This window comes from Mus musculus, chromosome 11 (assembly GCF_000001635.26).
Source record: "Mus musculus strain C57BL/6J chromosome 11, GRCm38.p6 C57BL/6J".
NCBI classification, from domain to species: Eukaryota; Metazoa; Chordata; class Mammalia; order Rodentia; family Muridae; genus Mus; species Mus musculus.
Window position 1 is genome coordinate 18,496,722 of NC_000077.6, and position 14,031 is coordinate 18,510,752.

Here is a 14,031-nt window from a genome sequence, read left to right on the forward strand (position 1 = left end):
AAAACGGAGAGTGTCAGGAAAGCAGATTCTCAGAGATCAAGCAGGCTGCTGCAGCAGGCTCCGGATGACTGATGAGACGAATGGTCTTTGGCGCTCTTTAAAATTAGCTGTGGCTTCCCGGATCATGATCTAATGGGGTGGATGGCATCCTTCCTTGGGTGTTTGAGGCTACAAGCATTCAGGAGTGTTTGGGAAGCCATATGCAAATCAATGGATCAAAGATGGAACTCACTCACAAAGTGATGCCAGGTTGGGATTGGGAGCGACGTTTCTTCACAACAGCTCTAAAACCTTTACTCCTAAGCTAATAACACTTGTTGGAACAAAGCCAGTTCAATATATTTCTCCTCTATCAAATCTGCTTACAAAGTTGCCTTATGATGAAGAGAAAGAATAGGGTAGGTGGGTGTTGAAATACCTTCAAGATGTCGGCATCCAGGGGTTCCAGTGCCCCAGGATACTGATCCGCATAACAAGCAGGGAACTGGCAACCTGGACTCTCCTGAAACCTGCTGCCCCCAAATTGCAGCCAAATTAGGAATCTAATTGGATGGCCAAGAGTGAGGCAGAAGGTAATAGAAAACATGTGAAGGACATCACTGTGTGTGACCAGGGCCTCTGTCCTGAGGGACCATGAGATGATTATAGATTATTATAAATATCACGATCCTGCAAATCTGTTGTTAAAACAGCAAGTTTACCCATAAAGCGCTGTGCAAGCTCACATGACTATCGGTTTCCTCGGGAGCCATCTTTTTTTGAGCTGGATGTACAGTGAAAATTTAGCATTTCCAGAGTCATTGTTCTCTTTTCCTTAATGTTTTAAAGTAAATAAGTTGGCTTCATTCTTTAAAGAAGGGGGAAGTAAGCTGTATACAGAGACAAAGAAGAAACTTGGAGAAGCAAATATTATAACTTGTCACAAATATCATAAGACACCAAACAATGCCAAGAGCAAGAGTGTAGCACGGGCATTTGACAAGCTTATTAATCAGTTTATCTCCATAGTGCAGTTTGACAGCACCTGAAAGGGAACATCAGAACCTTCAGCAAAGTTCTAGAATGTCTCATGTGGCTCAGGACTTCATTCCTCTGGTTCCAATTGACTTACACAGTTCCAGGTATCAATATTTGGAATACACACACACACACACACACACACACACACACACACACACACTTGTACTATACCTGAAGAAAGGAAAAGCAGTCCCTAACTGTCAGCACATTGTCAGGAAATCACTTAAACATCTCTAAGAAACGGCAGATAATTTATTACGAGAGTAGTATTGCGATTAGTAGACAGGAAGAATTGAAAAACTCCAGCAATCTCCTGAGTATGTGTTCTACACTAATATACTAATATTAACCCTGTCAGTATTACTTCAGACATCTCCCCAGTTCCCAGTCCCTGAATGCCGGTGCACACACACATGCATATGTGCACACACACATATGCATAAATGCACACCCTAGTTTTCATGTGCACACAAATCTACACTTATTTATATATTCATGCATGTGGACATACACACATACACACATTCCCACACACAACGTATCTATACATCTCTACTCTCACATTGGCCCAATCTCATCATCTCACCTGCATCTTTCTTCTGTAAGCACAGGAGCCTCACTTCAGAGTCAGCCCTCGCTTCCCAGTGGTGCAACAGAAGCAGATGAAAATAAATGAGATGATACCCAGAAAGGTTGAGCAAAAGGACTGGACAGAGGAATTCCAACAAATGGTAGTTGTCACTACAGTAGCATTCTTTCCTATCACTATTCAGTTTTTGAATTTCGATTCTCCATATTCTTCTAGTTAGTTCACCTTCTCAAAACAGCATCCTCATTAGAGAAGAATGAATTTGAATAAGTGATTCTCCATTTTTATATTTTTAGTTTGTAGACAAAGAAGAGCCAGAGGCAAGTGTGTGATATTTAGGGTTAATTTAAAAAGAATTTAGTAGCTAACAGTCACATGAAAAGATTTAACGTTTTTAAAGAGTTTCTTGATAGTGTCACACATAACATAACTCACAGTGAACAGATGAGATACTTCAGAGAGTTGAAACCATAGGAAGGAGGAATTAGTACAGTGATTCTAAGTGCAGTCTCTTTTGGGGAATGCCAACACACACAGATTTTCCTTACACCTCCTTTTACAACACAGGGAGGTCATGTGTGTGACTCCTATTATACTTCTACAGAAAACATTATGGAAGTCTACAGTATATTCAGAGTGTATTTTATTCCTAATAATTAGAACTGGATGAATAGGAAAGATAAAAATATGAACATATTCAAACGGAATTGGTTCAGCTCTAATTGATCGAATGCAGTTTTCTAAAGAATAATAGATATTAAATAACCATAACTGCCAGTTTATGGCACAAAAGTGGCTGCTGAGCCTTTTTTTGCTAAGCAGCCTAGCATCATCAATTAAAAAATCATTGCATAGTAACCTTGTATCATCTGGACCTCAGGAACTGTGACCTAACCTCTTCCATGAGAACAGAGGACTGTGGGACGTAGAAGGGGGTGTCATACTGCCTAAAAATCAACATTTCTGATTGCATTGAGAGACTTGTTTGTCTAATCATATTGCTGAGTGATTGTTAAAAACAATGAAAAGTCTTTGGGAAATTGCAGTAATGTCATAGAAGCAAACATTCTTTTTTCTTTCTGTACTCGTTTCTTTTAGCTATAGCTCAAGATCCCTGGATGGTGATCTGGAGATATTACTTCATAGCTGAACTGTGAAATGCCCATGCTTGGAATCCCTGGGAAATAGTCTATAGGAAAGAAAAACTTTGAGTTTGGGCTTGCACTTGGAATGGTATATTCATGTTTCACCAAGCCCATTTTAAAAGAATTTATGTGAGGACGGTTGCCTATTACCTACAGGACTTGCAAAGGCTAACCGCTTGTTTCTCACCTGGGGCTCCTAAGTGCATACTACAGAAAATGTGATGGAGAATAAATCTTGTTAGATGGAAGGTCCAGGCAGAAAAGCAGGAACATTTACCTTTGTCCACTGAAAAACTGTATTTCAAGACAGAAACTCATTTTCTAAATTTTTCATTGAATATCTGTAAGTAGCTGTAGCAAAAGGGGTGGAGGACCTAATTATAAGAGGAGAGAAAATGGCTTGGCCAAGATCATGTAGCAAAGCATATCCTGAAATGATCCTCTCCTAAAGACCTTGGTCCTGCTACAAACAAGCAAACAGACAGACAAACAAAACTTCCAGGGGTGGCACCTGGTGTGATCCTCTTTACAATTTAGAGTCATGGAGATGAAGACAAGTTCTGCTGGCATCATCCCTAATTTTCAGAGAACTAATTACATATATACCTTCAATGATATTCATGTAGCTAGAAATAGATATCACCGTGGCTTGTGGAAAGATGATAGAGTTATTTTCACACATGCAGCACAGAAAAAAATTGATATAAGGCATAGTTACTCTCATCCCACTCTTATTTGATTGGGGACCCACTGCAATCACATTTCTCCTTTCAGAATGACCTATGCTAACACTGATACTGATACTAATAATTAAGCATAACTAATATATATCTAATAACATATAATATATTGTAACTAAGACTGACAACTTCCTGGAGCTCTCAGATCTATGCGGTAGTTGGAATTTTATCATTTATATACAGTCTTTGAATGTATTAGATAAATACAGTTCCCAAATTATTTAGTGGTAAAACAGGGAAACCAATGAATGAAGGTCGAGGTAAATAAGTAAAAGGTAGTTGGGTTGAATATTTGAATTACTTTATATGCACAGGATTATAAATTCTTTCTTTTGAATCTTATTGGCTATGCCAGGCAAGTCTATGTTTTGACTGCCTTTGGATTCCATTCCACGTGGCATGACCAGAAAGGGTACCTACTTGTTTTCTTTGCTAATTGAACACTAAAAGGCAACAACATCTATGGGGTTTCTCTCTCTCTCTCTTTCTTTTTCTTTCTTTCTTTCTTTCTTTCTTTCTTTCTTTCTTTCTTTCTTTCTTTCTTTCTTTCTTTCTTTCTTTTTCTTTCTTCCTCTTTCTTTCTTTCTTCCTTTCTTTCTTCCTTCCTTTCTTTCTTTCTTTCTTTCTTTCTTTCTTTCTTTCTTTCTTTCTTTCTTTCTTTCTTTCTTTCTCTCTCTCTCTCTCTCTCTCTCTCTCTCTCTCTCTCTCTCTCTCTTTCTTTCTTTCTTTCTTTCTTTCTTTCTTTCTTTCTTTCTTCCTTTCTTTGTGGTGGATACTTCTAGGATGTGCATAGGAAGATAAAGTGTATGATTTATGAAAGCTCTTTTTACACAGTATTTCTGTACTCAAACCATGAAGTCTGTACCTGTAATGTTTTTATTTTTTTATTTTATTTTATTTTTATTTTTATTTTTATTTTATTTTTATTTTTTATTTTATTTCCTTCGGTTATTTTGTTTTGAGTTTGTTTTGTGCTCATGTATATATGTGTACCATATCTATGCATGATGCTCACAGAGTTCAAAATGTGATTTATATCGAGTAACTGGAGTGATGGATAGTTGGGAACTACCACACGGGTGCTGGGAACCCAACCCTGGTCTCCTTGAAAGCAACAAGTGTTCTTATGCATGAGCCATCTCTCCAGCCCTTGACTGAATTCTTGGGAGACAGATAACTTTTTGTTTTCTCCATTATTTTTCTTTTTTATTTCATCATTCATGTATAATAATTTAATACTTCATGGGGTATGATGCAGTAGCCTACTACATATAAACAATCTGTAATGATAAAACCAGGGTAATTCATATTTTCATAGGCTTAAGTACTTATTCTTTCTGTGGGAATTGGAAACCTTTTAGCTCTTTTAGTGCTTTATAAAATGAATTATAAAATTTTATGAGCTGTTGACACCCTACTGTCCTATAGAACATTAGAATTTATTCCTTTTATGTAGTTTCATTTAGATAATCTTTTGAGAACATCTTCGGCTAAAACGCATAACACTTCGGTCTGAAGTTTGTAATAAACACAAAAGTCACCATTATAACTAAAAGGTAAAGGTATTTATTTATTGAGTATGCATTCTTGTCAGGCATGCATGCATGTTCACATATGTGTTTGTGTGTGCTCTTCTGTACATGTATATATGAAGACAAGAGGTAGATGTTGGATGTTTTCTTGTATTGCTTTGCACATTATTTTTGAGATAAGCTCTCTTGCTGATCATGAAGTTTCCTGTCTTGCCAATAAGCATTGTGTCTCTATCGGTGTGCCCTCTGTGCTGGGGTTACAGATGTATCTGCCTGGCTCGTATTTGAGAGCTGGAAACCTGAACTCACTTCCTCGTTCTTTACAAGTACTTTACCCATTGAGCCATATCTTCAACTCTGAAATTGGCAAACACTTCCCCTCATGTACAAATCTTCAATGAGAAGAGTGAAGTTACCAATGTTATACAAATTATATAATTTCTAGACTGTATCACAATGAGTATTATTTAATTGAATTTTTAACCACTGAGTTCAAAAGCAGTATTCACAGCGCACAACAAATTCTAAATTTCCCAGTAATTTTATATAGGTTGACATATCTGGCTGCATTGGAACATGCATAAATTTTTAAATTCTTTGTTTCTAAAGATAAGAGATTTAGAGAGGGCATGATGTGTTGTGGGAGTTCAGTCCGAAAGCCTCTGCTTTCCAATGAGCAGCAAAGTGATGACTTGGTACTGGTATAGAAAGTATGTGGGTTGCCCAGAAACCAGTACTGATGCAACAGAACACATTCCAAGCAAATCCACGCTGAGCTGACAGGTGGAACTCTCCATTGCCTCTACTGGGGGATGTGATTTATTTGGGCTTGCTTCCTAACTTCTTCTCAAAAGTTTTGCCATGAATATTTATAGCAAGGCTCCATTGACTGAGAGAATTTCCACTCCATTGAAATTCCACATCCCTGTAGTACACCCAAGAGAGATGAGAAGAGAGATTTTCTGACCTTTTAGAAATAGCAAGCTACATAGGGACTAAGTATGACTCAGTGAGGTTACCTGTGGATTGCTAAGGTGTAATTACCTTCAAGTTATCTCAGCGAAACAATTATCATGCAATAGATTTGGTACCAGGTTTCCTGTGGTTCTGAACTTTTGTGAAAGTGTGACACTCTATCTTGAACATGAATAATTTGTAAGTCTTATCAAGGTGCTAGAGAAGACCCCACACATTCCTGCTCCAGATGCCAGCTCATTGACAGTGGTGCTTGTCAAAGGAGTTGTGGGTGTGAAGGTGCTAGACTTGAGTGATAGAAGTGTTTTGCTGATTAAAAAAAGTGTTCTCTACACAAGCTCTCTAATCCATCAGATATGCAACTGACAGACAGCAAGACCCTCGGGACAAAGGCTCAGGCCTTCTTTCTCCCAGTCACACACAGCTGGTTACTTTGAAACCTGAACACTAAGAAACAGGTTCCATCAACAAGTGTAGCATAAAAGTGAGGGTCAGGCACCTCTTATGTGAGAGACTGAAGCAGCAGGCAAATGGGGAGAACCCCAGGTAAGCAGACTCCAAGGTTGTAATGAGAAAAATAGCAGGAAAGAGAGAGGATTAAGTATCGGTTCTGTTCAAATGATCTACATCTGTAACCACGCCCAGGCAGCTTTATGCTTTTCTTCTTAGAGTGAGCTTCTTCCACGCCACTGCCATCATGAGGTCCACTGTCACTGCAGCTGGCCCAGCTGTAGGGATGGCAAGCTAATGAGCCATCTATGCACACTGATCTTTTAGGTGCAATCTGTAAAGAAAGCCTGTGTGTATCCTGCTTGGCTAATATGTCTCCTAATTCAAGTCCTGATTTACTAAACACACACATGCACATGTACACACACATACACACATGTACATAGTATCTCACATATACACACATGCACACACTCGCACACACATTCTCGCTCTCTCTCTCTCTCTCTCTCTCACATACACACACACACACACACACACACACACACACACACACACACACACACACACACACACCTGATAGGAAAATTTGCTTTATTGGAGAGAAATATGTAATAGCAACTTCTATAGATATTACAGATAAAGAATTCAACTCTTTACTATAAAATGACTGATTGAACATTAAGTTAAAGGAACTAGAGATTGAGCCCATCCAAAAGAGTTATTTGACCTTAACCCGTAGGTCAAGGTGATTTTGCAAGTCATCTAATTTTCTCTTCCCATGTTACAAATCTACTTCAAGTGGCATTTATTTAATTTGTTTTGGTTCCAGGAAAAATTTAGAAGATAATTTGTGGGCTAAGGTACTGTCTAAGCCTCAGGTATTAACTACTTGTGGACAGGGTGGTGGCTCTTTAAAGATCAATTTTCTTTAAAAGACATTTCTGAAGAACTGTAAAAATAAATAAATAAATTTAAATACTGTGGGAAATCTCTATAAACTTAGACCTCTTTTCCAACATTATCTCTTCTTTTTCAAAGTTGTCTTAATGTTTTTTCATTACCATGCAAATCAAAAGGTTTCTCTTTGAAATTTTTCTACATACATAATTTTGGTCATTTCTTTTGACCCACTCTCCTCCCTCTCCTTCCTGCCCCATCTGCATAATACCCCCACTTTCAAACCATGTTTCCTATCACCCTACTTACACACTTCCCTAAAAGCCTCCTTTTTCATCATCTCATAGACCCTTCCCTAGTTTCTTGGCCTTTACCACACTCACTCACACACAAACACTCAAACATAAAAATTAAAATATTGGGCCTCACATGAGAGAAAACCTGTATCAATCGTTTTCCTGAGCCTGGGTTACCTTGATGAATGTAATACTATATATTTCCATTTATTTTCCTGCAATTTCATGTTCATCACTCATTCATGATCTGATGGTAGATATCTAGGTTGATTCCATTTCCTTGCCATTATGATGAAAGACACAGTAAAGTATATGTGGACGTATTGCTGTGTGGGATATACAGTTCTCAGTTACAGCTGGGCCATGCAGTAGTTTTGTTCACGTTTACAGAAATTTCCACGTGGATTTCCACAGTGGCCACCCTAGTGTACATCCTTGCCATCAGTGAAGAAACACTTCCCTTTCACCAGATCTTCACAAGCACTTTATTGCCATTTGTTTCCTTGGCTCTCTCTGCTGACTCAGGAGAGATGGAATCCCAAAGTAGTTTTAATCAGAATTTCTCTAATGGATGAAGATGGTGAATAGTATTTTTTATTTGCGATTTATACAGTTCCTTTGGAAAATTGTTCAGTGCACTGATCCATTTCTTAATTTTTGTTAGTTGTTGTGGAGTTTTGTTTCGTTGTTGTTTTTGGTGGTAGAGTTATGTTTTTGGTAGAGTTATGTTTGGAGTTCTTTAAGTATTCTAGATTGTAGCCCATGTTTGATATATGTCTAGCAAATATTTTCTCCCATTCTGCAGGATATCTCTTCCTGCTGATACTGCTTTCTTTTGCTATGCAAAGGCTTTTAATTTTATGAAGTCCCCCTTGCTAGGTTGGGGTATTTGGTGTGATTAAATCTTGCATATCCTATATCCTGAAATGTTCCCCTATGAGTTCTTCTCATGTGGATTTCAGTAATGCAGCATTTAAATTCAGATCTTTGACGTGCTTGAACTGATTTTTGCTCAGGTGAGTAATATGGGTCTAATTGTATTCTTCTACGGGTAGATAACAAGTTTTGTCAGCACCATCTGTTGAATAGGATAGAAAGTTTTGACAGTCATGTGTCAAAGCTCCATGGCTATTTCTGGGTCATCCATTATGTTCCATTGATCTATATGTCTATTTTTGAGCTAGTACCATGCTTCCCTTGTCACTATGGCTCTGCAGTATGGTTTGAGTTCAGCTATTGCGATGCCTTTGGCAATGCTCTTTGTGCTTTTGGATATGCATGGTCTTTTGTATTTCCAAATAAGTTTTAGGATTCTTTTTCTGGTTCTATAAAGAATGTGCTTGAAATTATGATGGGGGTTTCATTGAATCTATAGATAACTCTTCCCATATAGCCATTTGCATTATTAATTCTGCAGTTGGAAACATGACGTGTGTGGGGGGTAGGGGAGGACTTTCAATTATCTAGTTCTCTCCTTTCTCTTTTTCCAGTGCATAAAGTTTTCCTTATAGAGGTCTTTCATCCCCTTGCCTGTTTTTAAGATATCTTACTTGTTTATTTTTAATCTAATTTGAAGAGGATATTTTTCCTAATTTTTTATCAAAAAAGTTCATTACTTATATATTGGACATTTAAATCAGATCTAGAAGCTTTCTGGCAGAGTCTGTGGAGTCTTTTAAATGTGAAACTATGCTACCTATGAATAACAATAATTTAATTATAGTTTAATTCTTTATTTTCTATTTTTATCCCTTTTATAGCTTTCAACTGTCTCAATGCTCTAGCTAATACTTTAAACGCTTTATTGAATAAGAGTGAAGAAAGTAAACATACTTATCTCATTTCATAGTTTAGACAAGAAACATAAAAATACAAGGAAAATACAGTATGACTTGTAGAAAAGTATATCATGTATGCCATAATATTTAAATTGGAACAAAAAAGATTATAATCTAACTGCTTATGAAGTTTTATTTAAAAAAAAACTTAAAATGTGACACCTGAATTAAAATCTTAACATTACTATTTGATGGTGACATACTTTAAACTCAAATAAACTTAAATAAACTTAAAAGTGAAAGAGCCATAAATATGAACCTGGGAGTTAATCACTCTCAACACTGTTTGCCCAAACTGAAGTCATTTGTCAAGGAGAAAACAGACAAGTCTCAGAAATGCAAATCTAATGTGCACTCACAGGAGAAAAACTTAGGTCTAGTCAACATGATACTCAAAGTTTAGGCTATTTAAATAATAGTTATAGTACAATCGGGGAATTATAAATATTTATGACTAAAATACCAGTGGAATTTTTGTATGGATTAAAATAATTCATTAAGCTTACTCTTAAATAAGCAAAAATAATTCTATAGGACTTCAAATGAGACAGGGACAAAGAGGGAAAAATTAAGACTCCAGTTTGAAACTTAACAATAAGTATATAAACTGTTAAACAAAATCAGAATACAAATTACTTTGAAACACCTATTTATATCCATTTTAATGAGAATGAAAAGATACAATGTATCAACAACATTTTAAAAAGCTAGTGGGGTAAGACAAGTGAATCAATGCCAGGCAGTGGTAGCCCACGCCTTTAATCCCAGTCCTTGGAAGGCAAAGGCAGGCGGATTTCTGAGTTTGAGGCCAATCTGGTCTACAGAGTGAGTTCCAGGACAGCCAGGGCTACACAGTGAAACCATGTCTCAAAACAAACAAACAAACAAACAAACAAACAAACAAACAAAATACCTCAAGTGAATCAAATTGTTTTTTATATTCTAAAAATTTCAAGAGACTTTGAAAGTGTAGTGTTAGTGAAAACTCTCTATGTGCATCACCTCTATCTCTGGTGTCACTGCTACCGATTAACACAGTACACAGCTTTAAAACCTAATCACCATGGTCAACTATGAAAAAATAAATCAACGTTGTTACTTCTTTCAAAATAAAATACAAAGTCTAATTTTTGTCTTATGGTCCACAATACCTTGGAATATCATGCCAAAACATGAAAGTTTAAAGGGAACATTATTCTCCTCTAATTGCACCAAAAATGTATGGTGATGTGATGACAATCAATAGTGGGCAGAAGCTACAGAAAAATGTAACATACATGTTTTGCTCACAATTCTTAAAAGAAAGGTTCAATTTAATGTGACACTGTAACAGGATAATGCCTTTTTACAACTTGGTTCTCTTGTAGCTTAAAAAGAGAGTATACTTATCTTAAATTTACAAAAAACATTAGCAAACATATTTGTTCTTGATTAAAATAAAACAATATAAATTAATTTAACACAGTGTTAAATATATTTGCATGATCACCATTGTAATTCAAATGGTCACTAACGAAGTTACCTGTCAGTGTATGTACATAACATTGGCCACAGCAGTTGTTGATCTTCTCAGTGTTGCAGACGAGGTAATTTTACAAGACAATAATCTTGGATCAGTTCTTCATATTATGAAAGGAAATAAATATAAATAGTTTCATTCCTTGGGGGAGAGGCATTTCTCTAAAAAGTCAGTGCAAATTGAAGACAGTTCTACCTTCTTGAGTATTTGAACCTGATCAAGATAGACTCTTATAAGCTGAGGTAAAACTAATCTCCTAACACTGCCAATGGCATTCAGCGGAAATATGCCGCCAAGAGGAACATCAAGTCCTATAGCAGAGCCTTCTGAGAATATGCTTGCTGTGGCTGAGGTGGCTGTTGGCTGCCTCCTGTTTGAGGCAAGGTTGATGATGTTAAAGTATAGTTTGGCACCTGGGACATATTAGATTCTACATTCTGGTATATGGTGACATCAGCAGGTACAGGTACAGCAGCAGGTACAGGAACAGGTACTATAGCAGTAGCAGTAGCAGGAGAAAGAGGAGGAAGAGGGGAAGGAGGAGGAGGAGGAGGAGGAGAAGGAGGAGGAGGAGGAAGGAGGAGAAGGAGGAGAAGGAGGAGGAGGAGGGAGGAGAAGGAGGAGGAGGAGGAAGGAGGAGAACGAGGAGGAGAAGGAGGAGGAGGGGGGGAGGAGGAGGAGGAGGACTATATATTGAAGCCTGGCTGGCATACAAATTTCCTTGAACAGAACTAACCATTGCATTTGGGTAAGAAGCTTGGGTCTGCTGCCTAGGAAGAATCTGGGTTTGCAGAGGGTGGAACTGCTTCTTGGCTGATAGAAGACAGCTGCTCTGGGGGGGGGGGGCAGGGGAGACTGTAGGTCTGAAGATGGGTCATCTGTGCACTCCCTGCAACCAGGTAGGTACCACTCTGAGCAGGCCCTGGATATACCTGGGAACCAGAAACACCAGATGACTGCATGCCCATTCTGTAATTTTGCACACATAGAATACATTGGATCTTCATTCATTAAATTTGTATACAATGAAAGAGTTTCTATCACCTTCACATTTAGTTCTGAGAGTTCTAATTGCTTTCTATCAATATCTTCCAGCTTCTCATCAATGAGAGGTCCCATCTGGGTGACACATCGCTACAAGATGAAGTAGCTCTGGTAAGTTTGGCTGATTATCACTGGGAGCTGTACTTTGCACCATCTGTAACAACTGGTCCATTTTATCTTCATCAATAAAGGCTGGTTCTGGTTCTAGTTCTGTTGTCTCTATCTGAATCACTGAGTTGTACCATTTTCATCTCTGTTTTAATCATTTCTGGTTCAGCAGTAAGATCTGCAGTTACAAAATTAGAAGGAAAGTGACCCTTTGCCTCGATGGGCTTCACCTTTCCCCCAGTTGGGATCACTGTCGTCAAGGACTGACATGATTTCTCCAGCTTTAAAGGTAAGCTCATTATCCTCAGCAGCTTCAGAAAGTACCCAGCATTCTGCCTTCACGTTGATGGTTCGTGAGGAGCTCAGATGGGCTTGGATACACAGTGTGTGTGTGTGTGTGTGTGTGTGTGTGTGTGTGTGTGTGTGTGTGTGTGTGTGTGTGTGATGGTGGTGACTGCTGCCTTTGCTCCTCGAGGTACAACTCAGTAGCTTGTGCTAAATCTTCTCTTTCCTTTTTGATAGCCACAGTGCCAGGGTCCTTGGCTACCAGAGCCAGGCTTGCTTTCCCTTGTTCTGTAGCTTAAAGAGCCAATAGGTGAGAATGTTACACCTTGTTCCTTAAGGTTCTTGATCATTACCAACATCAGACTAAGCTCTGGATCATTCCTAAATTCATCTGTCCATTCAACCATAAAAGTCTTATGATTAATTTTTACCATACTTTAGGATAAGTATAGTTTAATTTTTCATATACTTTAGGATGACCCTTGTTTAATATGTTGCTTACTTCACTAGCAAAATCTCTTGAAAATACTTCTAAGTCAAAATTTTTGCCACAGTTTGGTACACATACTTCTAAAAGAGTTAAAGCTTGCATAGCAACATGGGGGTCTTTATGGCTTACTCTTATCATAATAGAACGAAGGCAATCATTAGGTCCTGTGCAAGATTAGCCAACCTTATCACAAATATCCAAGATGAGGCTCCAGTCCTTTGCAGTATTTAACTCACTAGTTGCTTTCTCAACATCCTGGTCAAAGAGGTTGGTAGCATTGAGAGGCATGTCCACTGCGTGCCAAGGTGTCACCAGGGACAAGTGCGCCTTGACACTGAGGCACTCAAGGTAAGATGGAGAAAGAAGGCCCCTCAGGTACAAAAACAGCAAGAGAGACTGCCAGTGCAGGGTCCTTCTCAGCCCCTCCTCTCACCCACCTCCAGCAACAGCTCTCTCCATCTTCTTGGTGTGGGTACTTAGAGGCATAAATCTTTCTTTAAAGATTACCTTGATTTTTTTCCAAAGTTTCTGCTATGCTGTGCTTTTATTTTAATTTTATTTTAGACCTTTAAGAATCTCTTCACTGATTTTTCAGTGACCCACTGTGGTGGTTCGAATATGTAGGGCCCAGGGAGCAGCACTATTGAGAGGTGTATCATTTTGGGCGTGGATTTTAAGTCCCTTGTCCTACCTGTCTGGAAGTCAATCTGCTCCTGTCTTTCTTTGGATGAGGATGTAGAACTCAGCTCCTCTAGCACCATGCCTGCCTGGCTTTGGAATTTGCTTTGTCCTAGGCTGGCCTTGATCTCAGAGATCTGCTTGCCTCAGTCTCCTGGGATTAAAGGTGTGTACTACCTTGCCTGGGCCTAAGCTTTTCCTGACCACTATGCCTCAAGATCTCCAAGTCAAGACTAGATCAGAAGCCTGTGTCTTCCAGCCTCAAGATCTGGATCACAGGTGTACCTTCCATTTCTGGATTGTAGTTCCTCCCAGGTGTAGTCAAGTTGAAAAGCAGGGACAGCCATCATACCCACTATTCATTCAAATTTGTACTATTCAATCTCCAGGCAGTTATTTATTTCTGAAGTTTAGTCCTGTTT

General features: G+C 38.3%; 1 pseudogene; it reads right to left on the reverse strand.

The window, feature by feature from the left end:
* Positions 1-11,118: 11,118 nt before the first annotated feature.
* Gm12021 (predicted gene 12021) lies at positions 11,119-13,380 on the reverse strand (annotated as a pseudogene).